The 27,013-nt window shown below is 43.1% G+C and overlaps 1 long non-coding RNA gene across 2 annotated transcripts; it reads right to left on the bottom strand.

Annotated features, from left to right (window-relative positions):
- Positions 1 to 1,553: 1,553 nt before the first annotated feature.
- On the bottom strand, positions 1,554 to 27,005 carry LOC114228790 (uncharacterized). Of its 2 annotated transcripts, none has more exons than XR_008557776.1 (3): positions 26,841 to 27,005; positions 26,287 to 26,390; positions 1,554 to 1,639 (listed from the first exon to the last, which is right to left on the bottom strand). It is a non-coding gene; the product is annotated as an uncharacterized LOC114228790 (long non-coding RNA). The 2 variants fall into 2 exon arrangements; XR_003614906.2 differs by lacking the exon at positions 1,554 to 1,639 and adding an exon at positions 5,171 to 5,502.
- Positions 27,006 to 27,013: the final 8 nt, after the last annotated feature.

Genomic DNA, 27,013 nt, shown 5'->3' with positions numbered 1-27,013 from the left:
AACAGAGGTACATGCCCTTGACCAGAATTGAACCCAAGATCCTTCAGTCTGAGGGCCAATGCTCTATCCATTGAGTTAAACTGGCCAGGAACAAAGTTATAGTCTTAATATTTGCCTCTTCTATAACTTCTTAATGAGCAACAACATAATAATTGGAATATTCTCATTTTGCTCTCTGCTTTGGCACATAATAGCTTTATATCTGGCCCTGAAAACAGAAATGTTTGCTTCTCATCCCACTGCCTACAACGTACGCTCCATGAGGCTAGGGATTTGATTTGGTTGGTTCCAGAGCCCAAAGGAGTGTCTGGCACACAGAAGTCACTCAGTAAGTTCTTTTTTAATAAAAAATGAATGTTGGCAGAATAAAACATGCAACTTGGAAGAAAGCTGTTTGGCAAACACATGCTTTTGCTGTATTCATTTTAATTACTTTTAAAACATGGGTTTGTGACCAGAGTTCCAAAACAAAAACTCAGTCTTTTCAAAAATGTAATAAAAAATTTCAAATTACTAACATTCGTTAAGAGTCAGGCATGGCCTTCACACAGCCATATATTAAAAAATGAAGACTACTGATGATGCTCTGGATAAGCACTGTTCCGTAGAGCTTTCTGTGATAAGGGAAATATTCTCTGGCTGCATTCTCCAGTATAGCAACCACTAGCCATCTGAGGTACTCAAAATGGGACTGGTTGAGAACAAGGAGCTGAATTAAATTTTGTTTAATTCTAATTAATTTAAATTTAAACAGCCACGTATGGTTGGTGGATACTATAATGGATAGTGCACCTCATGATCAAACTTCTTATCTTAGTAACAAGGTAAATACCGTGTGTTTACAAAGATACTGTAAATAAGCATGAAACCATTACTGCAGTCTAAATGGAATTTTGTACTGAGAGGAGATGGAACTAAACTCAGAAAGCCAGTATGCATGACAGTAGAGTATCTTTCATGGGCTTAAAAAATGTCTTTACCACACAGCCTTGCTAATCTCCGGTAGTCCTGCTACACTCTGGACATTCCACACATTTATTTGTATACAAAATAAGGTTCATAGAAGTTACAAAATCCAAAGCAATGATCTGTGCAGTGCATACTGTCAGCATTAGACCAAAAAGAGTGATTTGCATGAAAAGTATTATATTTGTCCTTGAATGCCCTTTTTATTAGTTGATTATTTTACAATTAGAGGCCTGATGCACAAAATTCGTGCAAGAGTAGGCCTTCCCCCTGCTGCCAGCACCAACTTCCCTCTGGCACCCGGGACCGGGCTTCCCTCACAGCCCCGGCTTTGTCTGGAAAGTCGCCTGGAAGGGCGTCGGTCTAATTAGCATATTACGCTTTTATTATTATAGATACTTGGGCAAGTCACATACCCCCTGACCCTGCTTTGGTAATATTGGTTATAAATAAAGGGTTTTGCTTGTTTGATTTTGCTTAACGGATCCCATGATGTTACCTGGAAAGCAGAGAACAGCACTGATGAACTAACTGAATGCAGAACCGAGGCAACCCATTCAGGAGAGCCACATTTATGCAGTGTTCTCCTTTAAATCAACTGTGCACTTACTATAATTCTTCATCGTATTGATGTATCACTGTCCCATGGCTGTTCTTCGTGATATAGATGTTACTACAGGTCAAAGAACAGAAAGCAATTTAGGAGAAAAGCAAAAATGGAGGAGAACAGAAAATATACATTGAGTCTCTGTTGTTTTAAAACTGCAAACACATCTGAACAGGCCCATGCATCAAGGTACGTGGTTATGGGGGCCCATATCAGCGGCAGCTCTGCCCTGTGGCAGCCTTTTGCTCTCTCTCTCTCTCTCTCTCTCTCTCTCTCTCTCTCTCTCTCTCTCCTTTCTGTTAATTCTCACCTGAGGATATCCATTGGTTTTCAGAGACAGTGGAAGGGAAAGGGGAAGTGGGGGAGAGAGAGGGAGAGAAACATCTATGTAAGAGAAACACATTCATTGATTGCTTCCTGCACAAACCTTGACCAGGGTGGGGATGAAACCTGCAACCAGGTACATGCCCTTGACCTGAAATCAAACCCAACCATTCCGTGCTAGGGCCAATGCTCTAACCACTGAGCAATGCTGGCCAGAGCAGCCTTTGCTCTCTTTATACTCTCAAAAATTATTGGAACTCCAATGGGTTTTGGTTTATGTGAGTTATAGCACTATAGTTATTTATTCTATTATAAATATTTTGAAAGGTTTTTGAATCATTTAAAAGCAACAATAAATATATTATTTGTTAACATAAATTACATGTTTTTATGAATAATAGCTATATTTTCCCAAACCAAAAATACTTAGTGAGAAATGTGGCATTGTTTTACATTTTTGCACATCTCTTTAATATTAGGCACTTAATATCTCTTTAATATTAAACAGCTGGATTCTCCCATCTACGTCTGCATTCACTCTGTTGTAATATGTTGTTTCAGTTTAAGCATGTGAAAAAATGTCTGACCTTGTACAGATACATATGAGTTTGGAAAAGAGAAAAATTTTCATAGCCTTTTTATATAATTGTGGATATTCTTCTTTGAAACCTCACCAAAAGTAGCCAAGCAGCAGTTCCTTATGTTGAGTTGCAATGTGGAATCTGAAACTGCATCAGTGAAATTTGCCTACTCAGTTGCATTAACCTATTGCTCTAGCTGGCACTTTGGGCGGATCTTGCATCTGTGCCCACGCATGATCTTAGAACATCATGCCTTGACTATTTGGAAAATATCGGTTTACTGAGTAGTGGAGATCTTCCAAATGTTGACCCATTTCATTACACAATATCAAAAGAACACTCATTCATATCAGCACCAATCTCATCAGAAAAGCCTTTAAGTCTTGGGAAGCTGCCAAGCTGATTTTTTTAAATCGAATTTTTGCTTAAAATAAGGTGACCAGATTTTAACATTGGTAAAGCAGGACACCATTGACTGGGGGGGGGGTGTTTCTTTTTTTAAAAAATATATTTTATTGATTTTTTACAGAGAGGAAGAAAGAGGGATAGAGAGTTAGAAACATCGATCAGCTGCCTCTTGCACACCCCCTACTGGGGATGTGCCCGCAACCAAGGTACATGCCCTTGACCTGAATCGAACCTGGGACCCTTGAGTCCGCAGGCCGACGCTCTATCCACTGAGCCAAACCGGTTTCGGCCCGGGGGGGGGGGGGGGGAGGGGGTTCTTGATTATATTGTAATAGCTTTTGTTTTTTTTTTTAATAAAAGGAAATTCACTTCTTAGATCATCGTTGAATTTGCATCCTCTTTTCTTACTCATTATGTTAAAAATCTAAAAAAATAATTTAAAATTATATTATAAATTATTATATACATATTGCTTAAAAACACAGTAAGTAGGTACATAATTATATGAACATATTTTATTGTTAGTTTATAAATTAAATTAATTTGATTGTTATAAAGTAACTATATTTTAAAAATTATTTTAATCCTATATTTCTTTCTAAATAATAACAATACTAACTTGTATTATTTTTCCTCTGAATTTGCCATAACGTAAGTCGTGTCACTTTCAAGGCCGGTGCTAGACTTTTTGCCACCACTATAAAATATAAATAATACGAGTACTGTCTGCTAAATTCAAGAAAATTTATGTATTTATGAAATAAATAAATAAATAATTTACCTAAATTATCTGAATAGCTGATTGGTAATGACATCACTTGTTTAACTAGCTTACTAGCACGCAGTACGATGTGTAGCGTCTGAGAGACAGTTACAAAATGTTTTCGTCGTTGCCAATCCCAAAAAATGCCATTGTTCATTAAGTCCAAACAATGGTGGTCGAATTCTAACAACTGATCAACAATGCGAACTTTGATAAGCAGTTCTCAATAATCAGTTCTCAACAATTATTTGTTATTATTAAAGTTTAACATTATAAAATTAACAAAAATAATATAAAACTCATATCCTGGCTAAATAGCCACATGGCCGCCAAAAACCGTATATTCCCTTCCCCTTCTCCCACAGGATGCGGGACAAATTGTTAAAAATCGGGACTGTCCTGCCAAAAGCGGGACGTCTGGTCACCTTAGCTTAAAAGCCCGAAAGAAACAAATATCCTCCGTTGGTTTTCCTTGGTGTGACAAGCTCGCTTCGTTCATTTTCAAGAACATGGCTGACGAGCTGTCAGGTCTGAACAACCAGAGTTGCCAGTTGTTCTTTCAAGTAAAAAGAGTTCCATGAGAAAAGCAGTTAGTTTAGTTCACAACTCAAACAACTGTGCGAGCGCTTTTCCTGGAGATGACCATGGTGGCAGCAGAGGTGTGGCTCAGTGGGTTGGGCATCGTCCCATGCACTGAAAGGTAGTGGGTTCCTCCTAGTCAGGGCTCATGCCTGGGTTGTGGGTTTGATCCCCAGTAGGGGGCGTGCAGGAGGCAGCTAATGGATGTTTCTCTCTCACATTGATGTTTCTCTCTTTCTCTCCCTCTCCTTCCTCTCTTTCTAAAAACACATACAACAACAACAACATGTGTTTACTTTTAATTCTAAGAAGCTTATTTTAGCCTCTTCATGGGTTTAGGGTCCTGACAGGAAGGAACAATATACTAAATAGATCTCACTTGTTTTTTAGTTTTAGTTCTTAAAAATGCTTCACCTCAACAGTGATGCCATTGGTCAATTGTTGAATTATGTGGGTGTGTGTTATGATTTCTAGATCCCAAATAAAAATCCAAGTGATGCGGTAAAAGGTTATATTTGTCTGTGAGACCCACAAAAGGTAGAGTGTTTTAATAAAAGAAGATGAAAAACGTAAGTCTTGAGAACATAGACTTCAAAGATATATGAAATATTAAAATAAAAATAAACTCACCCTCAGATACTAGAAAGTCAGACATGATAGAAGGAAAAAATAAGATTTTATAGTTTATGAATCATTCCTCCTCCACACTACTCAACACTTTTCTCATAAAGCTCTTGTTTCATTGTGGTGTGGGTATTTATTTACATGACTTGTTCTACATTAAATTTTCATTACTCAGGGATAAATACCAGGTTTTGTTTATCTCAGTATCTGCAGTACCCAGCACGGGGCTTAGAAAACAGTGGATGCTCAATAAAGGTTTATTAATGGCAAGAAGACAAGAAAATTTTTCTGAGAGAAAAATAGAGAAAGCCTGTTGAGAGAGAAAATTGGAGTCTAGTACATGAAATAAAATGGTGGAATTCAGGATTTTTATATCTTCTGAAGCAGGTGGTTATAATTTAAACTTCATGAAATGCAGGAAAGAAGAGATGCAAGCAAATACTCTGAAGTCCTAGTTTCTTATTTTCCAGGCCCAAGCCTGCAGTGTAATTGTATAAATAGTTCTGAGACTTTCTCCTACTTTTCTTCCTTCCTGGAGATAATCCGCAATGTGTCTGTCTGGACACATCTCATGGTTATCCAGATGGCATTCCAAGAATCGCTTTTCTCGAAGTCTGAGATCTCGTAAGACACATTGGAATGATCTTGAGCTGGAGGAGGGGAGCAGAATTAAGTATAGACGATGTGGAATGGAGGGAAGGGAAAGTCTGAAAGAATGCCAGGGAGGAATGGTTACTTTAAAAGGCAGAAGGGACACCAAGGGTGAGATGAGGAAAACCTTATGCATATTAATCTGTCATGATCCTGATGACTCAGTGTTGGCCTGAGCTGTTTCAACATTATCCACATATCTTAGCAGAAGTGCAAACGCTATATTAGGGATGACAAATATTTCACAGTCAGGCCTGTTTACTGCAAGACTTTCCTAACCGAAGTCAAATAGATCTGAAAGCAAATTATAATGGTGTTCAACAAAGCTGATGAGCCTTCCCTTCAGGGATGACCAGATGCTATTTTAGGAGACTCCAACCTTCACTTCAGACTCATGGTTTGATGCTGGAAGTGTACTCAGAGCTTTGGGACTTTAATTTAAGGCTCTACTCCCTGTTAAAACATACCCTTCATATACACCACTTTTTCATTCACACTCTCCCAGAGGTCAGTGAATGAACTTCAATTTTGGTCCTCAGTTTAAGTTTTTTAAGTGTATAATTCAACATTTTTAGTACTTTCACAGACTTGTGAAACCATGACTCTTTTTATGGATGAATACATTCCCACGTATAGATATACCACATTTTGTTTATCCACTCACTGATTGGCAGGCATTCAAGTTGTTTCTGCCTATTGTGAACACTGCTATGAACATTCACATACAAACATTCATTTGAATAATTTTTTTTCAATTCTTTTGAGTATCTACCTAGGAGTGGAATCAAATGGCAATTCTATGTTTACCTTTTTGAGGATCTGCAATGGCTGTACATTTCAGCAATGTGTGAGGATGTCAATTTCTCCAAATACTCACCAACACTTGTTATTTTTGTTGTGTGTTTTTTTTATATTTTGTTTGTTTGTAATCCCCACCCAAGGATATTTTTCCATTGGTCTTTAGAGAGAGGATGGATGGGAGGAGGAGGGAGAGAGCGAGAGTGAGAGCAAGAGAGAGAGAGAGAGAAAGAGAGGGAGGGAGGGAGGGAGACATCGATGTGAGAAAGATACATGGACCAGTTGCCTCCCACACGTGCCTCTACTGGGGCCAGGGATCAAACCTGCAACTGAGGCACATGCCCTTGACCTGGGATCAAAGCCACAACACTTTGGTCTGTGGGCCAGTGCTCTAACTACTGAGCAACCTGCCAGGGCTGGTTTTTAGTTTTGTTTTGATTTTTTTATTATAGTCATCTTGGTTGGTATGAAGTGGCATCTCATTGTGGCTTTGATTTACATTTTTATATTGATTAATGATGTTGAGCATCCTTTCATATGCCTCTTGGCCAGTTATGGATCTTCTTTGGAGAAATGTCTATGCAAGTAAGAGGGATAAATGAATTATTGAATACTCACGCAAAGGAAAATTGTGATAACAATGAAAATGACATACTGCCACTCACAGCAACATTGACATATCTCACAAGCATACTATTGAGCAAAAGAAGCATTCTAGATGGAGAAAACAGCTTGAACCAAAGCATAGGGGATGTGTACAGGGAAAAGCAAACGACTTAGTTTGAACAGAAGAAAAAGTAAAGGGAGTTTTGGGACATCGAGCGGCTGTAAATCCAGACGTGGACTTTATTTCACCTCCTTGAGGGAGCCAGCGAGAGTGCTTTAGCAGAGCCACGGCAACGTGAGGATACCCAAAAGCTTACTCGGCAGCCCTGCACAGAAAGCACACAGGGAGATCTCCCAGTGGCTGGGGGTGTGGACGCTGAGGTCAGGATCCATTGAAATAATGCTGAGTCCAAGAGCCCCCTGTCTGAAACTCTTAAAGTGGCTCCCTACTGCCCACACGATCAATTCCAAAATGCTCCCGGTGATGCAAAAGCCCTGCCTGCTCCCCTCACTGGCCCCTGCGGTATCTCCGTGCTCTGACCATATGGGCCTTCCTCCAGCTCAACCGTCAGGGCTGCCCCTCACTGGGGCCTTCATGTCTGCGGCTCTCTCTCCCTGGCACTGTCCTCCCCGCACATGGCCCAGGCAATCCCTGCTCCTCATTCAGATTGCAGCCTCATTGACCCTCATCGAAGCTGCCCCTGAATCTCCAATCAGGTTACATCCTCCAGTTACAGGCTCCCGGAGCAGCCTTCCGTTCTCCTGGGCACCCTTGTCGTTATGTACATATTTGTGATGGTTTTCTTACTGCCTGCAACCCAAAGGGCGGGGATGCCAGGGGCTCACCCACCAGGTTCAAATGCATAGCAGTCGGCTTTCCATAAATACTTGTTGACCGATGTACCTGGTGAAGTATGATGAGATCCTTTCAGGAGGATGATGACAATGAGAATGACAAGGAGGAGAGGGGGAAATACCAATGTGGAAGCCCATGCTTGCCCCTCTCCAGATTGAAGGCTTGAGAACAGGGGGACAGCAAACTGTGGGCAGGGCCAAATCAGGCCTGCTGCCTGTTTCCGGGGATGCAGTTTCACAGGAGCAGAGCCAAGGTCACTCGTTTAGGTGCTGTGCATGGCTGCTCTCTCACTGTGCCAGAGGTGGGGAGTTGCAATAGCAAAGGCGTGCAGAGGCTTAAAACATTTACTGTCTGGCCCTGTGCCAAAAAGGTTTGCCAAGCCCCACTGCTCTAGAAGGAGACTGCATAGAGGGTCACCATAATAATCACAGTGGTTCTCTTATTGTGTCAGGATTACAGATGAGCTTTATCGTCTTCTTAATTTTCTGTATTATTCATATTTTTTTGCACAGAACATATTTTTATAATCAGTAAAACAATAAACATTATTCAAAACTAGATGGAGTGTCCCACTAATTCCTTTTAGTTTCATTATTATTGATTTCAGAGAGGAAGGGAGAGGGAGAGAGAGATAGAAACATCAATGATGAGAATCATTGATCGGCTGCCTCCTGCATGCCCCTAAATGGGTATTGAGCCCACAACCCAGGCATGTGCCCTTGACCGGAATCAAACCTGGAACCCTTCAGTTCACAGGCCGATGCTCTATTCACTGAGCAAAACTGGCCAGGGCCCTTTTAGTTTTTAATTTTTAAGTGCTCTATGCCTTTTTAAGGAAAAACCTCATTAATCAGAGCAATCTTCTTTGCTGGCGTTGGAGAACACAGTAAAATGGGCCCAAGTGCTATAGGGAAAATCCCTGTTCCCTCATTTCCTGCACCAGTGGGACTAGGCTTTTCTGCTATTTTATGAGTCTGGCTTTTGATTCTGAGTTCAGAGAATCAAGCTGAGTATTTCTATACATTAATTAATTAGCACAGGGAGTATAAGTTATGCTGCAGTGATAAACAAGCCTCAACTCTCTGTGCTTACAACAGTGGTCTATATTTTGCACATGCTGTATGTACACTGTAAAAAATGGAATGAAGTATTAAACAAGATTTTGTTCTCTTCCATTTAATTCCACAAATATTTGTTGAGTGCCTGTTATTACAAGGCCCACAGCTGGCCCAGGATATAGTTGAAAATATTTTCTGATGAGTCACAAATAAATGAAAACTGGGAAGTCCATTTACATAACATGCTGTACAACAGCAGGAAAAAAAATCAATGAAGGCAAAAGATCATTTTCTAGTCTAGTCATTTGCATGCCACGTCTGTGTTGTTTCAGATGTAAGTCCCCTTTTCTCCTCTGTGCATAAAGGTCGCCCGTGGGTGTGTTTCTGTGCCAGCGATGTAGCTTGAGCAGACTCAGTGCCAGGCGCTGGCATCACCAGCCTTGGTTTTGTAACACGTTCGTGCTCCCATGACCTCAAAAGCTGTTGTGAAATTTTTAGGCAAACACATTTCAATTTACCTAAAACAATAAAAAAAAATAATGAAAATGCTCGTTAGGCAAATAGTCCCAATCCTAGGGCTTTTCCTAAGGAAATACTCCGTCAAAGGAATAAAACGATACATGAAGATCTTTGTTACAGCTCTTTGTAACAGCAAATAATGGTAGGTAAATTGTAGCACATTTATGAGACTTTTTAAAAAGTTCATGATATTGGTGAATATCTTGAATCAGTAAACATTAATAAGTATGACAGTTTTATAGATGCTTATGATTTAAGATTGAAATGGGGAATTTGGTTATGATTTATGGTTATGATTTAAATTAAAAATGGGGGAAGTAGGACAAATTTCCATCTATGTTGTGCAATTATGTGTTAAATATGAATACATTAAAAAAAAAGACTAGTAGGAAATAAGGCAAATGAAATGGTTGGTTGGTTAGGGGATTAGAGTTTTGCATTATTTTTAAAGATTTAGTATTTCTGGTTTGGCTTTTTAGTTTTGTTTTAACACTTCAAACAATAAAACATTTTAAAAAAACACACAATAAAATTTATTCCTGGGAGGGACTCTGTGTCAAATTAGCATTTTTTTTTTTTTTTGAAACATCGATCACCTGCCTCCTGCACACTCCCTACTGGGTATGTGCTCACAACCAAGGTACATGCCCTTTCCTGGAATCGAACCTGGGACCCTTCAGTCCCCAGGCCGATGCTCTAGCCACTGAGCCAAACCAGTTAGAGCAAATTAGCATTTTTAAAAGTTGGAAATAAATGTTGTGTTGAGATGCCAATTAGCTATACTGGAAGCACCTTATCAATTGCTCCTTCGCCTGATATGCCCTTATTCCTCATTACTCAAAAGCTAAAGCATTTAGCTAAAATTTGGAAATGGAGCTCTTTGGACAAAGAGCACCCCTTGTTTTCTGATCTGTTGCTACCGCTTTCCAAAACTCAGGAAGTGAATCGATTTGAATGCTGAGGCATGCTTCTATACAAAATACAGGCCTAGGTAATGTAAGACATTTTTCAGAACTGACCATATCAAAGTCTTCCATTGTGCTTTGGACTGAGCTCACGGTACATACCCAACCAACTGCAGACGGAATGCAGAGAAGAAATGATATTGCACACCTGGCACCTGTGGAAGGATGGAGCGTGTCCTCCAGAGCAGCAGGCATCCCAAGGTGGGAGGCAGGAAGGACAACGGCTGAGGCACAGGAGCCTGTGGAGGACACAGCTCATCATAAGCCATCTCCACCGAGACGTGAGTGGCCCCAGAGTTGATGGAGGCGAAGCACGCTGCTCTGGGGCCTTCTCCCCAATTTCCATAGCCTTGTCAACACAAGGTGGCAGGAGGTGGCTCATGAAAACCACCGGAGAGCCTCTGGTTTTGTGTAACCACATCAGTTTATTACATTCCTTATTGGAAGCTCCCTCGGTCGGGATGCTGAAGGGCCTGATTCTTGGAACCACTGTTTATCCTTGAATCAAAAACTCTTTGGAAACATTCCTGTGCTTTGCCATTTGAATCCATAACACACTAACAAGTCCAGAGACTTTTTTTTTTTTTAGTAGCTTTAACAGCTCCCCTCGGTGGTGGCAGTTTGTTAGTTTTTGGCATTTTAGATCTGCCTGGAACAGATCCAATTTCCTCACTGGTGAGCTTGGCGACTCGCACATCACAGCAGCAGGAGCCTTCTAAATAATACCGATGGCGCCAGTCTCGGCAGCCAGTGGCTTCATGGCACCCTGTCACCTTGGCTGTACTCCTGCAGACAGTGTGGTCGCTGCTGACATCGGCATCTGTTTGGCCGCCTCTCTGGGCTGAGCCTGAGCAATGAAGGGACCCGTGTGGGTTTGCCAGGGCCAGGGATGCACCGTAAAGAGACAATTAGCATATTCGCAGGGTAGGAATGCTTGATGTACTTGCACTGAGCGCCTGCTGTGTGGTTGCTGGGGCCAAGCTGGTGTGGGAAGACGCTGGGTCAGGTGCCTGCCCATCTGGGTGGTCCAGCTGGCTCCACTGACCCAGTCTCCATATGGATGTTTTTTATCCTACTTGGTTGCAAATTTAGCTGGAATATGTCCATCCCTTGGGGCACTGTGAAGTTTCAGTTCCCATTGCAAAACCTTTTGAGGTCCTCAGCAGAGATGAGAGTAACTGTTGAGTATGAGTAGTGAATGAGACCTGGGCCTTCTCTTGTGAGTAGCTAGCTGGTCATTTATTCTCTTTCCATGCGGCAAAGGAATCCGAGTGCTGGCATCTGCAGAATGACAACCTCACCTGCATCCTCAGGGTTCAGTTTGCTTCTTAGGAGCTTCTTTAAGGAAGAAGCTTAAAAAAGAAAACAGATGCAAAGATTTCAAAAAACTGGGGGGAAGCGAACCTTCCGCTGCCAAGTTTCAGGAAGGAGAGAACACTCTTTCTGAGTGGCTTTCAACCCTCTGCTGTAATAAATGATGAATTTTCCGAGTACATTACATTAAAGGGATTAAAAATGGTACTGCCCTCCTTTTATATCCAATTTTATGAGTCACATCTACGATGGTGTGTCATCAATAATAACAGTGGACCAGACAGCTAAATGAACTGCCCTAGCAGAAGGCTCCTGTGTGTCGGGAGTTTCTGTTAATCCTTCTGTCCACTGGGGGGTGGGTTCCCTTCTAAAAAGGGGCTCCCAGAGCTCTGATGGACTCAGAGGCCAGGATCTGTGGGGCTGCAGGCAGGGGGAGCCCATCTGCACCCCTCTAGGATATGATGGGCCAGCCTCTCACCAGGCCAGATTTCTTGTAGGCTCCCCGAATTGGTTTCCTTGGGGATGGTGTAAAAAATTACCATGAACTAGGTGGCTGAGAACACAGAAATGGATCCAATCATGGCTCTGAAGGCCAGAAGTCTGTAATTAAGAAGGCAGCAGGATCATGCTCCCCTTAAGATGTGAGGGAGGATTCTGCTCCAGCTCTCTCTTCTAGCTTCTGGTCCTTCCTGCTTGTGGTGGCATAATTCCAGTCTTCCCATGGGTTTGCTCTTTGTACACATCTGTCTCCCAATACCCCCTTTTCATAGGGACACTAATCAGATTAGGGCCCCACCCTATTCCCAGTAGGACCCCATCTTAACTAATTATATCCTTAATGAGCCTATTTCCAAATAAGGTCATACTCTGATATTCTAGGAGTTAGGACTTCAATGTCTGAATTTTCAGGAGACAAAATTCAACCCATAACACTCATCCAGGTGGGCCTTTCCTTGACACCTGTCTTGGAACTTCAGGGTCTCCAGGTTTTTCAATTCAAATCATGAGATTGAAGAGGAGAAAAGCCAGCTTGTATGGAAGCCAGCATAGGCGAGGAATCCCAAATAGGTGAGGAAACCCCATAGATGAGGAACTCCGCAGAGGTGAGGAACTCCAAATGTGCTTTGGATCCTCCCTGCTTTTATTCTTCCTTCCTCAGATTACAAGGGCCTAACTTCACCCTTTATCCAAAGAAATGATCTGGAATTAATTGACGCTAAAGGGATGAAGCAGAGGATTATGGAGTCTTCATGTCAGATCTCACAGTTCATCTAGTCTAACTCCCTTCCACTCAGGATCTTGATACTTCAGATACCACAGCCTTAAGCTCAATGAATGGATGTCCATAGTGGAATTCTGGGGCCCTGGTGATCAAGGGGGACAGTGTTTGTGAGGGGAGGGTTGATTATGAGAATTCTGAAGTCACACCCAAGAGGCCAATTTTTCCTCCCCTGGATTTTCATACCTTGGATTCAAATAGCATCTTCCTTGAAGCCCAAGATTCTGAAGAAGGAGATTGAGTAGATGGTGAACACACACTCCCACCTTGAGTGGATCAGAATCCCAGAATCTCCTGGAAGTCTGACATGGTGAACTTCCACCCCCGCCCTCAGTTACCACCACACACACTGATTCTGATACACTGTGCCCTGGAGGTGAGTGTCTGAGCCCTCAGATGTCTTGGAGGCAGACATACATTGAGATCTTGCTTCAGAGCTCAGAATGCTTGGTACATTTAACTCCTCCTCCACCTCCATCAGGAAGGGATATTTAAAGTAATTATTGATATCATTGGATTAATATATACCATATTTGTTACTATTTTCTTTTTTCTCCATTTTTTTATTAAGGTATTACATGTGCATATTTGTTACTTTTTCTATTTGTTGTCCTTGATCTTTGTTCTTATTTTTGTTTTCCACTCTTTTTCTTCCTTTTGTGGTTTTAATTAAACATTTTATATGATTCCATTTTCTCTTTCTTAGCATATCAGCTATACTTCTTTTTTAAAATTTTTAATGGTTGCCCTAGAATTTGCAATATAATTTACAACTAATCCACATTCACTTTCAAATAACACTGTACCATTTCATGGGTAGTGTGAGTACCTTATCCTGTATAATAAAAGGGTAATATGCAAATTATCCCCTCGACTGGGAGTTTGACTAGAGTTTGACCAGGGGGCGGGGCCGGCCCACCAACTGCCCAGGGCCCCTACCCTCCGCCAGCTGGCCCACCCGATCGGCCCAATTGGGGTGGGCCGGCCAGACCCCACCCATGCACGAATTCATGCACTGGGCCTCTAGTAATAACATAATAATCCTAATCTCTTCCCATCCCTTGAGTCATTGATGTTATTCCCTAATATATATGTAAATACATACATAAATTTACATAATTGAATGCATTGTTATTATTTTGAACAAAATGTTAGATCAATTAAAAGTTAAAAAAATAAAAAATTATTTTATCTTCACTTATTCCTTCTTTATTGTTCTTCCTTTATTTATGTTGATATTACAGGTGCATATTTGTAATAACATATTTGATACAAGTTTCTATCCTAGATAATTTCCCTTCTCTCTAAAGAACTTCCTTCAATATTTCTTACATGGTAGGTCTCCTGGAAACAAAGTTCCTCAATTTTTGTTTGTCTAAGAAAGTCTATTTCTCCTTCTCTTTAGAAGGATAATTTTTCAGATTACAGAATTCTATGTTGGTGGTTTTTTCTCACCACTTAAAATATTTCACTTCACTTTCTTCTCACTTGCATGGCTTTGAGGAGTAGACGGAAAAAAATTCCTATTTCTGTTCTTCTATAGGTAAGGTGTTTTTTTCCTCTGCTTTCTGTTGGATTTTTTCTTAATTTTTGACTATCTATAATTTGAAATGATATGTCTAGATGTAGGTATGTTTGTTTTTTTCCTTCATTATTTTGCATTTATGTTGCTTGGTGTTTTCTGAGCTTACTGGGTCTGTGATTTGGTGTCTGACTATTTTGGGGGAATTCTCAGTTATTAATTGTTTCAAATATTTATTTTATTCCTTTCTTGCTTTCTTCTCTCTGAAAATCCCATTACGCATATGTCATACCTTTTGTAGTTGTCCCATAGTCCTTGAATATTCTGTTCTCTGTGTGTTTTTTTTCAGTCTTCGTTTTCTTTACCTTTAAGTTTCAGAAGATTCTACTGATATACCCCGTAGCTCAGAGATACCCCCCCCAGCCCCAGCCATGTCTAGTCTACTGATAAGACCACCAAAGGCATTGTTCATGTCTGTTACAGGGTTTTATATCTCTTGCATATTTTTTTGTTTTGTTCCTAAGGATTTCCATCTCTCTGCTTACCTTGCCCATCTGTTCTTGCATGCTGTTTCCTTTAACCACTAGAGTCCTTAATTTATTTATCATAGTTGTTTAAAATTCCTTGTCTGATGTTCCTGCCATGTCTGGGTCTATATTTGTTCTGTCTCTTCAAATTATGTTTTTTGCCCTTTTTGTATGCCTTGTAATTTTTTTCTTGATAGTCAGACATGATGTGCTGGGTTAAAATAACTGGTGTAAACATGCCTTTAAAAGATTCAGGTGTCACTTAACACCAGGGATATGTTCTGAGAAATGCATCATTAGGCGATTTCATCATTGTGCAAACATCATTAACAAAAGTTTAACAACTTGTACACCTCCTGATTACATGGGAGAGACCCAGGAAAACTGAGTAACTCGACGAAATGGCTGAAGCCACCACCTTAAATACCATCTGCAGCTGAAAACAAATGAAGATGGGGGTAGGGGGAGTGTGTTATGGGAGGTAACCAGGAAAAGCATGGTAAACAAGGATAAGGTTGTTATGCAGATTGAATTCTCTGCCTTCTGCATCAATAAAAATTTCTAGAAATAAGGGCATCCCCCTTTCCTAGTACAGGGAGGTAGACACTGTCTTTTACAAAGGTTAATTTCTGCTTGGTATTCAGGGCTTCTCCCATGTCTGCTGTTTCTTAAAATTCACCAGCCTAAAATAAGCCTTATGCCAAAGAGACATATTTTGGGATGACACAATATGTTCCCCTATAGCTGCTAGGCTACAAACCTGTACAACATGTTACAGCACTGAACACTGAAGACAATTGTTACACTATGGTAAATATTTGTATAATGCATTGCACTATGTTAAGACAGCTACTAGGCGATGGGAATTTTTCAGCTCCATCATAATCTTATGGGACCATTGTATATTTGGTCTGTCATTGACTGACTGTTATTCCGCGCATGGCTGTAATGTGGTGAGGTGGGTGGGGGGAGGGGAAGGGAAGCATTCTATAATCCTGCCAGAGGTCTTGGTCTTTTAGTGAGCCTATCTGTGCCACTGGACTGTAAACTTCACAAGTGTTTCTCCGTTTCAATCCCCCTCCTTAGGCGGGGCAGGGTGGCTAGAGTAGGCTGGAGTTGAGTACTTACCTTCTCCCAGGTTAGGTCAGGCTCTGTAAACACTCTGAAGTTAGGCCTTGTTAAAAAGAACAAGAGTATCTAGCTTATTCCAAAATGGTTCCTTTCCCCCTCCCACTGCCAGAAGTATGGGGGGAGCTTCCCCCTGTATTTACTAGTACAAAGGTAACCTGGTTGAGCTCCTAGAGGTAATCTCACGGGGTCCCCCTGGAGTTTTTAACTCTCAGACTTGTCCACACTGAGCCACCAGCAATAGGTCAATTACTATTCGGGTTTTCCTATCTGGGCAAGGAAGAGATATTGCTTCTGCTGACGGCCAGGGACAAGGAGACCCAGAGGAGAAGAGTGAAAGAACATTCCCTAACCCACGTAGTACACCTGTTTCTCAATCCAAATGTGCTTTTCTTTTAATAACTTTTATCCTAATTTTTAAAAGTAATACATAGTCATATGCAACTTTGGAAAAATCAGAAAAATATATTTTAAAAATTCTGTAATCCCTTTCTTTACCCAGAGATCACTACTGCTAATGTTCCTTTAGATTTTGTTTCTGATGTTCTCCTATGTATCATATTTTCTCCATGTCACTTAAAACCCTTATGCATATCATACTCAATGGCAGCAGCATCATACATTGTTTAGATTTTCTATACTTTTATTAACCCCTTGTTTGAGAACTTTAGGTTTGTTTTGTAATTTGGGGGCAAACATGTTTGATAACATTTGATTTATTTCCTTTGGTTGGTGTCCTAAATGTAGAGTTGCTGGGTTAAAGGGCATAGGCATTTGAAAGGATCTTGATAAATACTACTAATTTATTTCCAGAAAGTTTATGCCTATGTCCCTTCCACATCTTAGTGTTGATTTACCTTTGTATTACAGCTGCCCAACCTATGGGTAGACAATTCGTTGTGGAGTAAGAGGCCAACGATCAGTATCCTGCTATACAGGGGATATGAAACTCATGTTCCCATCATTTTTGTTATGATACAAAGGTGTCACTAAGCCCACAATAACAGCCTCCTCTTTTATTCAAATGCTCTAATTATTTGGTTAGTAAACACAAGACCAAGAAAATCTCAGAGAGAAGAAAGCATTGCCAGCCAGTTACCCACTTTTTTCCCTAAATAAACCCAATCCACAACAGGAAGGAAATGGGAAAGGAGGAGAGGAAATGAGCCAAACTGGTTGCTAACTGCTCACATTTCCTCCCAACAAATCATGTAATATGAACTGCCAAGGCAGAAATTTAATATCAACAGAGTCATCATTTTATGAACCAGGAAACTGGGTGATGTTAGTGGAAATGTTGGCCAGCTCAGTGCCTAGGTTGATTCTCAAGGCCACTTCTAGAAAAGTCATTGTTTGCAGGGCCCACAGATGCCACTGAGTGACCTGGGAAAACCTCTCTGGTTGACACCTCATTCCTAATCCCTTTGTTTCATTAAGATTTTACTATAATATTTTACTGTAATACATTTTAGATTTGTGAAGAGGTGTACTCACAAACCAGCTTATTAAATAAAACATTATAAATAGAATTTTGCTTATTCATTATTACATTCTCTCCTTCCACTTTCACACCCCATACTCAGAAATAATAATCCTACCTAATAATAGACAAATATGCAAATTGACCATACCTCTGACACACCCACAAGCCACACCCACAAGCCACGCCCACTATCCAATCAGAGCGAGCATGCAAATTAACCCAAACCAAGATGGCTACAGCCACAGAGAGCAAGGTTTCCTAGGTAACAGAGGAAGCCAAGCTTTCTGCCTGCCCTTGCCAGGCCTAAGCCTCCACTCAAGCTACAAGGTTTCAATTATAGAAGGTAAACAAATTCAAACAAATGGCAGCAGAATGGAGCTTGAGAGAGCAGGCCAGGGTTGCCGCAGGCAACATGGGAAGCAAAGCTTTCCGCACACCCTGGCTGGGCCCACCCGCTTAAGGCAACAAAGTTTCAATTATAACCCCAACAGAAATGGCTGCCGGCTCGGAGGGAGCCCCTGCCTTGGCTCTGCTCCAGGCTACAAAGTTTCAATTGTAGAAGGTAAATAAATTCCAGATACCAGTGCCTCCGCTTGGGTTGCCAGGGGGCGTGGCCGGCCTGCAAACCACCACAGGCCCCTCGCTCAGGCTGCCCCATGCCCCAAGGGAACCCCCACCTGATCCGGGACACCCTTCAGGGCAAACCAGCTGGCCCCCACCCCTGTACCAGGCCTCTATCCTATCTAATAAAAGAGTACTGTGCAGATTTATCATCACTGCAACACACAATATAGCTGCCACCATGTGGTCAAAGATCCTGCCCCCATGTGGACACAAGATGGCCACCACAAGATGGCCAGCAGGAGAGGGCAATTGGGAGGCACCCGGCCTGCAAGGGAGGGCAGTTGAGAAGGACCAGGCCTGCAAGGGAGGGCAGTTGGAGGTGATCAACCCTGCAGGAGAGGGCAGTTAGGGGTGACCAGGCCGGCAGAGGAGGGAAGTTGGGGGCAAACAGGCTGGCAACAGAGTGGTTAGGGGGTGATTAGGCTGGCAGGCAGAAGCGGTTAGGGGCAATCAGGAAGGCAGGTAGGCAAGCAATTGGGAGCCAGCAGTCCTGGATTGTGAGGGATGTCTGACTGCCCTTGAGGGGTCCCATATTGGCGAGGGTACAGGCTGGGCTGAGGGACAACCCCCCTCTGTGCACGAATTTTGTGCACCAGGCCTCTAGTTATTCATAATTTAGTGTTCATCATTCCCAAGTATTTCTTTATACTTTGCTACATATTTCTGCATTCCTAAGCAAAACATAGCATTGCTTTTCATACATATACTAGAGGCCCGATGCACAAAATCGTGCAAAGGGCTCGGCCCTCGCAGCTGTGGTGGCTTGCCTTGGACCTGGCTTCGTCTGGACAGACATCTGGAAGGACGTCTGGAAGGTCGTTCGGCTGTCCAGTCTAATTAGCATATTACGCTTTTGTTATTATAGATCTATACTTTAAAACTTTTATAAGGATACTGCATGATTCTTTCCGAAACTTGCTTTTTTGTTTCCCAACATGCCCATGAAACTTATTCATGCTGAACAAGTAGCTCAAGTTTTTGCTGCTATTTAATACTCCTTTGTCTGTATACCATTTATTTACCCAAATTTTTAATGATAACTATTTAGGCAGTTTCTTATTTTTCATTATTGAAAACAATGATGCTACATAGATTCTTGTACATAACCTTTGGGTTTCTGTACAGCCATGGTCAAAAGGTCTGCACAGCACTAACTTTTCTAGGTATCGCCCATTTGCTCTCCAAGAGAGCTGTGTCTTTGCGCTCCCATTGCCCCACAGCCCCATCAACTCAACAGCGCCAGACTTAGAGTTCTATTCATCTGCTGGGTTTTAGCTTGCAAGCCCCTAATTACTAGTGAGTTCTAGTGTTTTGCTTTTTTTTTTTAAAAATATATTTTTATTGATTTCTTACAGAGAGGAAAGGAGAGGGACAGAGAGGTAGAAACATCGATGAGAGAGAAACATCGACCAGCTGCCTCTTGCACACCCCCTACGGGGGATGTGCCCGCAACCTAGGTACATGCCCTTGACCGGAATCGAACCTGGGACCTTTCAGTCCGCAGGCCGACGCTCTATCCACTGAGCCAAACCGGTTTCGGGGAGTTCTAGTGGTTTTGCATGTGTTTATTGGCCTTTGTGGCTGCTTCTGTGAACTCGTTCATGTTCACTTTGTTTGCCCCACTTTTGAATGAACAAATCTGGCAGAATGAGCATCAAAGCTGTCACCAAGGGGCAGCAGTGGGAGAAAATTGTCTGGATGGTGATAATTGGCTATTGTTTAACTATCAGCAGATGGAACCACAATGCTCCCCACTCCTCCTCGCAGGTGCGGGCCCAGGGAAATCTCCCAAATCATTGAATTTTAGGAATGACTCTTCAGAACCATGTCCGTCTCGCTCCACCAATGAATCAGTTCAGGGCTCTTTACTACAAGCATCAGAAACTAGCTCTAGCTAATTTAAACCAAAATGGAATTTATTGAAAGGGCGCCAACAATATTGAGAGGGTTGCAGAACCAGGACTTCTGAAACAGGAAGGATGCCCCCAAAGCATTTCACAGAACTGACCTGATGAAGACGCCATCCTCAACCAGACACTGGACATCGTCATTGACTTTGGCATTGGGGACCACATGGGTGACTTTGACAAAAGTGGGTTCCCTTTTAATGGGAACAAAAGGCTGATCTGAGTGAGTTCCGGAGAGAATGGGAGAAAAAGAAGTGGAAGCTGCTCTGATGAAAGAAGTCCCTATATAAGGGGAAGCAGAGAAATGAGACTGTGGCTCTGGCAGGGGTGGTGTGGGGGGAAATGGGTCAGGAAGGTTTCTTAAGATGGGAAATATGACAGCATGTTTGTATGCTCATGGGAAGGATCCAGAGCCAGAAAGAGAACGGTTAGTCATAGGAGCAGTTTTAGAGTGTGTGTGTGGCCGGGGAGGGGGGGGGTGGGGGGCAGGAGGGGGGAAGGATGGGAGGACAGGCCACTAGAGTAATGGAGTGAAGCTGAAGCTGATGGGAACAGTCTCAGGGAGGCTGGTAGATTGGGGAGGTGGGGCACAGAAGTTCTTTTCTGATTCCTTCCATTTTCTGGGTGAAATAAGATCAATTGCCAATAATAAAAAGGGGGGATAGGATGCTAAAGGAGTGAGAACAAGAGAGAAACAGATATAACTTAAATCAAAATCCAAAGGTCCCCCCCGTCCCCCGCCTCAATATTCCTGATTATTTGTATCCTACGATAAAAATCAAATGGAAAAAATATTTAAAAGGTTCACTGTGAACAACAGTGGGAGAGTTTATTGTACACTGTCTTATCTTTGGAATGAATTACTACAAGACCACTGCAAGAACAGTCTCTCTGTCAGAGAACACCACAATCTATTTACCTTTCTCCAGAAACAAAAGTGGCCAAGTAGTTAACATCTGCTTTCCAAGACCCGAAGTCCAAATTGTAATATTTACTCTGACTAACCTTCAGAGAATGAGAAAGGGATCTTTTAGGGCCAAGGGAACATTTTAACCAATGGCAACACACACCGTGACAAGCACTGCTTTTGAGAGAAAAAGAGACAAAGCCAGAAGCAGCCGGTTTTGCTTTTCTAGAACTGGAAACGGTCTGCTTATAATGCGAGAATCAGAATAACCTTCTGTGGATGTGTAAACAGCAAAGATGATTCTGCCTGATGCAGAACCCCTGATGCCAGGCACAGTGGGTGTTTCAAAACGAGTGTTTTGAAACTTACCGCCTACACTTGCCACCTCCCTGCACCGGCTGGATTTCAACACTGATCTAGTGGTGCAATGTTGATATTCCCCTGGCAGCAACGCCTTCCCAGAGGCCATGGGATGGGGCAGGCCTCCGGGTAGCAGCTTCCCTGCATAATGATTTGATAGTGTGCAACTTATACATAAATTTGATTTGAATATTTATTTTCAGCACAAAATTCTGCCACGCGATAAATTTTCCTCTTTGGCCCTTTCCCCAGCATCATGCTGCTTCTGCAAGCACCAAGGAGAGTGTGGCTTTGACTATCAATGATCTGTTCAATTTCATTTAAAATGATTATTGACCCTCCCCACCCACGCCTTCCAGGGTGATCTAATTTCTTTGGAGATCTGTGCCGTAGACGCAGGTTAATTTGTTGATTGAGTTAGAGCGCTGTCAGAACATCAGAAGGCCTTGGTTTGGCTCTAACCCGTATCTCCCGGTGAAATGCTGGCTGTAATGAAGTTACATGGGTTGAAAAAATAAGAGCTGGTGAATTACAGCCAGAATGTGACCCTGATGACAGTCGGTCATTGAAGGGGGGCGCACATTGGTCTCAGCACTGCAGAGCCCATGGAGCAGGCCTGGGAGTGGGGGGACTGGTGACTTCTAAACAGAGGCCGCTTCTTCTGGGAGCTTTGACGCAACAAGTAACGGGCTGAGAGGCGCTCTCCAGTCCCCAGGACTGGAGTCTTCATGTGACTCTCCGTGACTCAGCTGTCTTGACCTCCTTGGGCATGCTCCAGGCAGTGCATGTTTTGCCGGCCCGGGCTCCCAATCCAAATGCAGACGGCTTATCAAGCAAGCAGATGGACAGAGCAGCTGCCCCTGTCCCCGGAAACGGAGTTTCCCCGCCCCAGCGGGGAAGGATTTCCTGCGAGGACACCGCGTGTAAAGTGCTTGTGGCTGCAAGGCATTGAGGATGTGAGTGATCACAGCAAAGCTCACCCGAGCTGCTGGGACGTGATATAAATAACTCCGCACTGGCAGCAGGTGGGAAGACAGCCAAGAAGCAATGGATATGAGAACAAACAAGCAGGCCTCGGGGAGGCCGGCCCAGCCAGGCCAACCACAGTGGCAACAGGCTTGGCGGTGGTGGTGGGCGACTGCCTGGCTTCAATGCTTGTGAGTGACATTAGAAAAGACTATATCACATGCAAGCAGAGCATCAGCTTAAAGGGGCACAATTAGCTAGCATGTGAATTTGCCTGATTTGATGTTTAAATATTAAGCAGCCAGTCAGGAGTTGTATATTGCATACTTCCTATTTATAAAGCACTATGCTCGAGGAATAACAAAGAACCAGAGACAGTTACAGCACCCGCTCCCCACCTCCCACAAACAGAGCTTACAACTACAGGGAGATGCGTGGGAGCTGAAGGAAAAACTGGATTTATTCTAGCAGTATTGTATACTATCCCCAACTAACCCTGTATGAAATAGACCTTTTAATTGCATTGTTGAGGTCATCTACACTAATAAAAGAGAAAGATGCAAATTGACTGTACCTTTGCGATGACCACCAGCCAATCAGGAGTATGCAAATTAACCCAACAAAGATGGCAGGTTAATTTGCATACACAGGTGCTGAGCGGCAGCAGGCGGGAGGGGGGAGGCGGGACACCTGGGTCGATGACGCAGGTGTTCTACACCACCCCAGCCACTCCGGGCCTCTGGGCAGCGTGGGAAGGCGGAAAGGCGACTCCGAGCCAGAGCGAAGGCAGTGCTGGCAGCCAGGGGCAGGAAGGCCCATTCTTGCACGAATCTTCGTGCATTGGGCGAATTGACCGTACCTCTAGTGTTAAATAAGGAGAAAAAAATAGTGAGATGATCCCAGAGTGGGAAAATTGGGGAACAAGCAAATATGGAAAGCAGCATGGCCTTTGAGTTTGACCACCAAGGTCAGCACTGTAATGATTAGTCTAAGCCACCGACCATAGCCCAGTGGATGGGGAGCAGAAGTGGGGACTCTTGCATTAGGACCCCAGCCCTCAGTAAAAGCAAACTCAAGTCCTCTCTAAATAAAAGCATTCCCTACCTTATGCTCTCAGGATTCCCAGAAGTTAAGATCAACCAATACATTCTGAATCAAAGGCATGAAAGAAAACAAACAAACAAACATGCAAATAGGCCACCATGAGTGAGAATCAGTAGAAACTATGAATCACTGAATTCAACCCCCATCCTCCAGGTAGTAAAATGATCAGACTCAAAAATATATAAGATAAAATATTTTAGAATTATAAAAGTAAAAAAAAAACCCACATACTTTTATGAGTGGGTAAAATAGCGAATTAGGTATAGTTGAAAAGGATATTTTATTTAGTCCTTGAACAAATATTCATTGAATATTTACCACAAGTCAACTACAGTTCTAAGCTGGCAGAATACAGCAGTGAACAAAACAGACAAAAGTCCCTGCCAGCACATAGGTTACAAAGCAGATATAAGAAGTAATAAAATGCATAGCATAATATTTTGAAAACCATAAATCAGGAAGAGGTATGAGTAGAGCTGTATTTTAAATATGAAAAACAGAAAAGGTCTCATTGGGAAGTTAGCATTTGGGCACAGATCTGAAGGAGATGGAGAAGCAACCCATGAAATATTGGGAGGAAAGCATTTTGGGCAAAGGGAACAATAAGTACAGTAGCCACAAGGAGGGAATAGAATTGATAAATTTGATTGCCTAGCAAAGCCATGTGGGTGGAAAGGTGGGAGTCTAAAGGTAATGGGGGCATGTCCTGGAGTCTTGCAGGATAATAAGGGATTATGCCAGGCAGCAATCACACTCTAAAGGCCCATCTGAAGTTAGTGGCTATAAATTTAAAATTTAATCCTACCTAATAATAGAGCAATATGCAAATTAACCACACCTTCACTACACCTAAGCCACGCCCACCAGCCAAGCCACGCCCACCAGCCAATCAGGAGCAAATATGCAAATAAACCCAACCAAGATGGCTACAGCCACCGAGAGCGGGAGGGAGGCTTGGGTTTCCGCAGTAACAAAAGAAGCCAAGCTTTCCACGCCTCCTGTTGCCAGCCTAAGCCTCCACTCAAGGCTACAAAGTTTCAATTATAGAAGGTGAATTAACTCCAACAGAAATCGCTGCTGGCTGCAGAGCAGCAGGCTTGGCTTTGCTCCAGGCTACAAAGTTTCAACTGTAGAAGGTAAATAAATTCCAGATACCAGGGCCTCCTCTTGGGTCGCCAGGGGGCGTGGCCAGCCTGCAAACCACCACAGGCCCCTCGCTCAGGCTGCCCCACACCCCAAGGGAACTCCCATCCTGATCAGGGACACCCTTCAGGGCAAACCAGCTGGCCCCCACCTGTGCACCAGGCCTCTATCCTATCTAATAAAAGAGTAATATGCAGATTGACCATCACTGCAACACACAATATAGCTGCCCCCATGTGGACACAAGATGGCCACCACAAGATGGCCAGCAGGAGAGGGCAGTTGGGAGGCACCAGGCCTGCAAGGGAGGGCAGTTGGAGGCGATCAACCCTGCAGAGGAGGGCAGTTAGGGGTGACCAGGCCAGCAGAGGAGGGAAGTTGGGGGCAAACAGGCTGGCTGGGGAGCAGTTAGGCATCAATCAGGCTGGCAGCAGAGTGGTTAGGGGGTGATCAGGATGGCAGGCAGAAGCGGTTAGGGGCAATCAGGAAGGTAGGCAGGTGATCAGTTGGGAGCCAGCAGTCCTGGATTGTGAGAGTGATGTCCAACTGCCCATTTAGGCCCGATCCAGGATTGGGCCTAAATGGGCAGTCGGACATCCCTCGAGGGGTCCCAGATTGGAGAGGGTGCAGGCTGGGCTGAGGGACACGCCCCCCCTGTGTGCACGAATACCGGGCCTCTAGTTTATTATAAAATGTGCCTTCCCAGCTCCTTCCATCCCGGCTTGTCTGGCCTTTCTTCTCTTGTGCCTGGAGTCCTCTCCTCCCTCAGTCCTTCATCTTTGATATTTTCCCTGCCCCTTCTGTCAGATTTATTTCCACCTCATCCCTGTTTCTATCTCACTCTGCACTTATAGAACTAACATTGTATCCTGGTTTCTGTTTTATGCCTTCATCCAGGAGCTCCTTAAGGACAGCGATGAGCCATAATCATTGAACATAATGCTCCATCCATTGAACTAAGCTCTGTAAATCCCACCAGATTATTGCAGGAAAAAGCTAAATGGTGACTGTTTGCAATAAGATTCTTTTGGCACTGTGACCAGATTTGGTTTGCCTTTAATTCAAGCACACTGCTGAATGTGCAATCAATATTTTAGTAATTAGTACTAATAGTTCTTGGTATAAATCAAAATTGTTATTACTGCCTTAAGCTTTGGCTTCGGTAGCACATCCTTTCTCGGAGACCATGCTACTTTTCTGTGTCAGCTGCCTCAGTGGGCTCCCAGCACCATTCTCCTATAAAGCTGCACATTGGAGTGAGATAGTTAAGGAGGGCAGACACCGCCTTCAGTTTGAGTACATCTTCAGCATCTCTCTCACCAATGGGAGAATCGGGCCTCCATGCCTAAATGCAGGATTCTAGCCAGAAGGCTGTGATGTTTTATCCAGGCCACCATGACCTCTTACACAAAACTCTCAGAGGGATTATCAGGACCGAAGGTCACTCAATTTGAAGAAAGCCCTTGAACGCTAACTGCATGGCAGAGGTGTCCCATCTAGATGTAAGGGGACCAGCCTTTTGCACCCCTGTCATTGTACCCTAGTGGCCAGCCAGTCACAGGGAAGGCAGATGCCGTGTCCCAGGCCAGCCCTCCAGGGAATCAGCTCTAAGCAGTTGGGGAACAGGAGTACTGGGCAGGTAAAGAGCACCTGGATGGGCCCCCACAGCCACCAATGAGTGCTCCCAGGAGATTCAAGCTAGAACAAGATGGCTTACCTGACAAAGATGAAGCAAACACAAAATCTAGGTCTTTCTTCTTTTCCCATGAGGAACTAGGCTCAGTAGCAAACCAAGACAGAGGGTTCTTCAGGAAGTAGTGCCTGATGGTGAAGAAATTCGTATGTAGCCCAAAATTTCCATGCAAGTTCTACCAAATGGCCCAGCCTTATCTGAACTTGTCCACAGCATGGCAATACATATATTTTTCCACATTCACCAAGGGGTCCCACCTCTGAGTTCTTTGGCATCTCTGTGCCAGTCTCACAGCCTCCCTCTGTGTTAGGAGAGAGTCCTACTATTCAGCCCAAGTCCCCATAATCACTGTCATTTCTACCCCTGGCAATTCCAACTCCCTAAACGGTCCAAGTGAACAAGAAAATCTAGATGTAGTCATGGCCAAGAGAGACTCCAGAGGAGGACACCTGGCCTCAGAGGCCAGCATCCCAGAGGTGACCCTTTCTTCATTTTTTAATTACAGTGAACTGTCATGTGATTCAACACAGAAGGCTTTGATTTGACTTTTTATAATCAGAAGGGAATATCCTGCTCACCTCTCAATTTTATCTCAACACTGCATCTGCTATTACTGTCCCTTGTTTTCAGCCCAGCACAGACGTTATAAAAGATGGCTTACTAACTACTCTTTTAAAGGCAAATTGGACTTAAAGACAAGTCCAAAGCTCCGCTGTCTACCTCCCTTCCTATTCTAAACAATATTCATGTG

Source organism: Eptesicus fuscus, chromosome 12 (genome assembly GCF_027574615.1).
Source record: "Eptesicus fuscus isolate TK198812 chromosome 12, DD_ASM_mEF_20220401, whole genome shotgun sequence".
Classification (NCBI taxonomy): domain Eukaryota; kingdom Metazoa; phylum Chordata; class Mammalia; order Chiroptera; family Vespertilionidae; genus Eptesicus; species Eptesicus fuscus.
The sequence above is the reverse complement of the archived record's forward strand: the minus strand, read 5'-3'. Positions and strand labels throughout refer to the sequence as shown.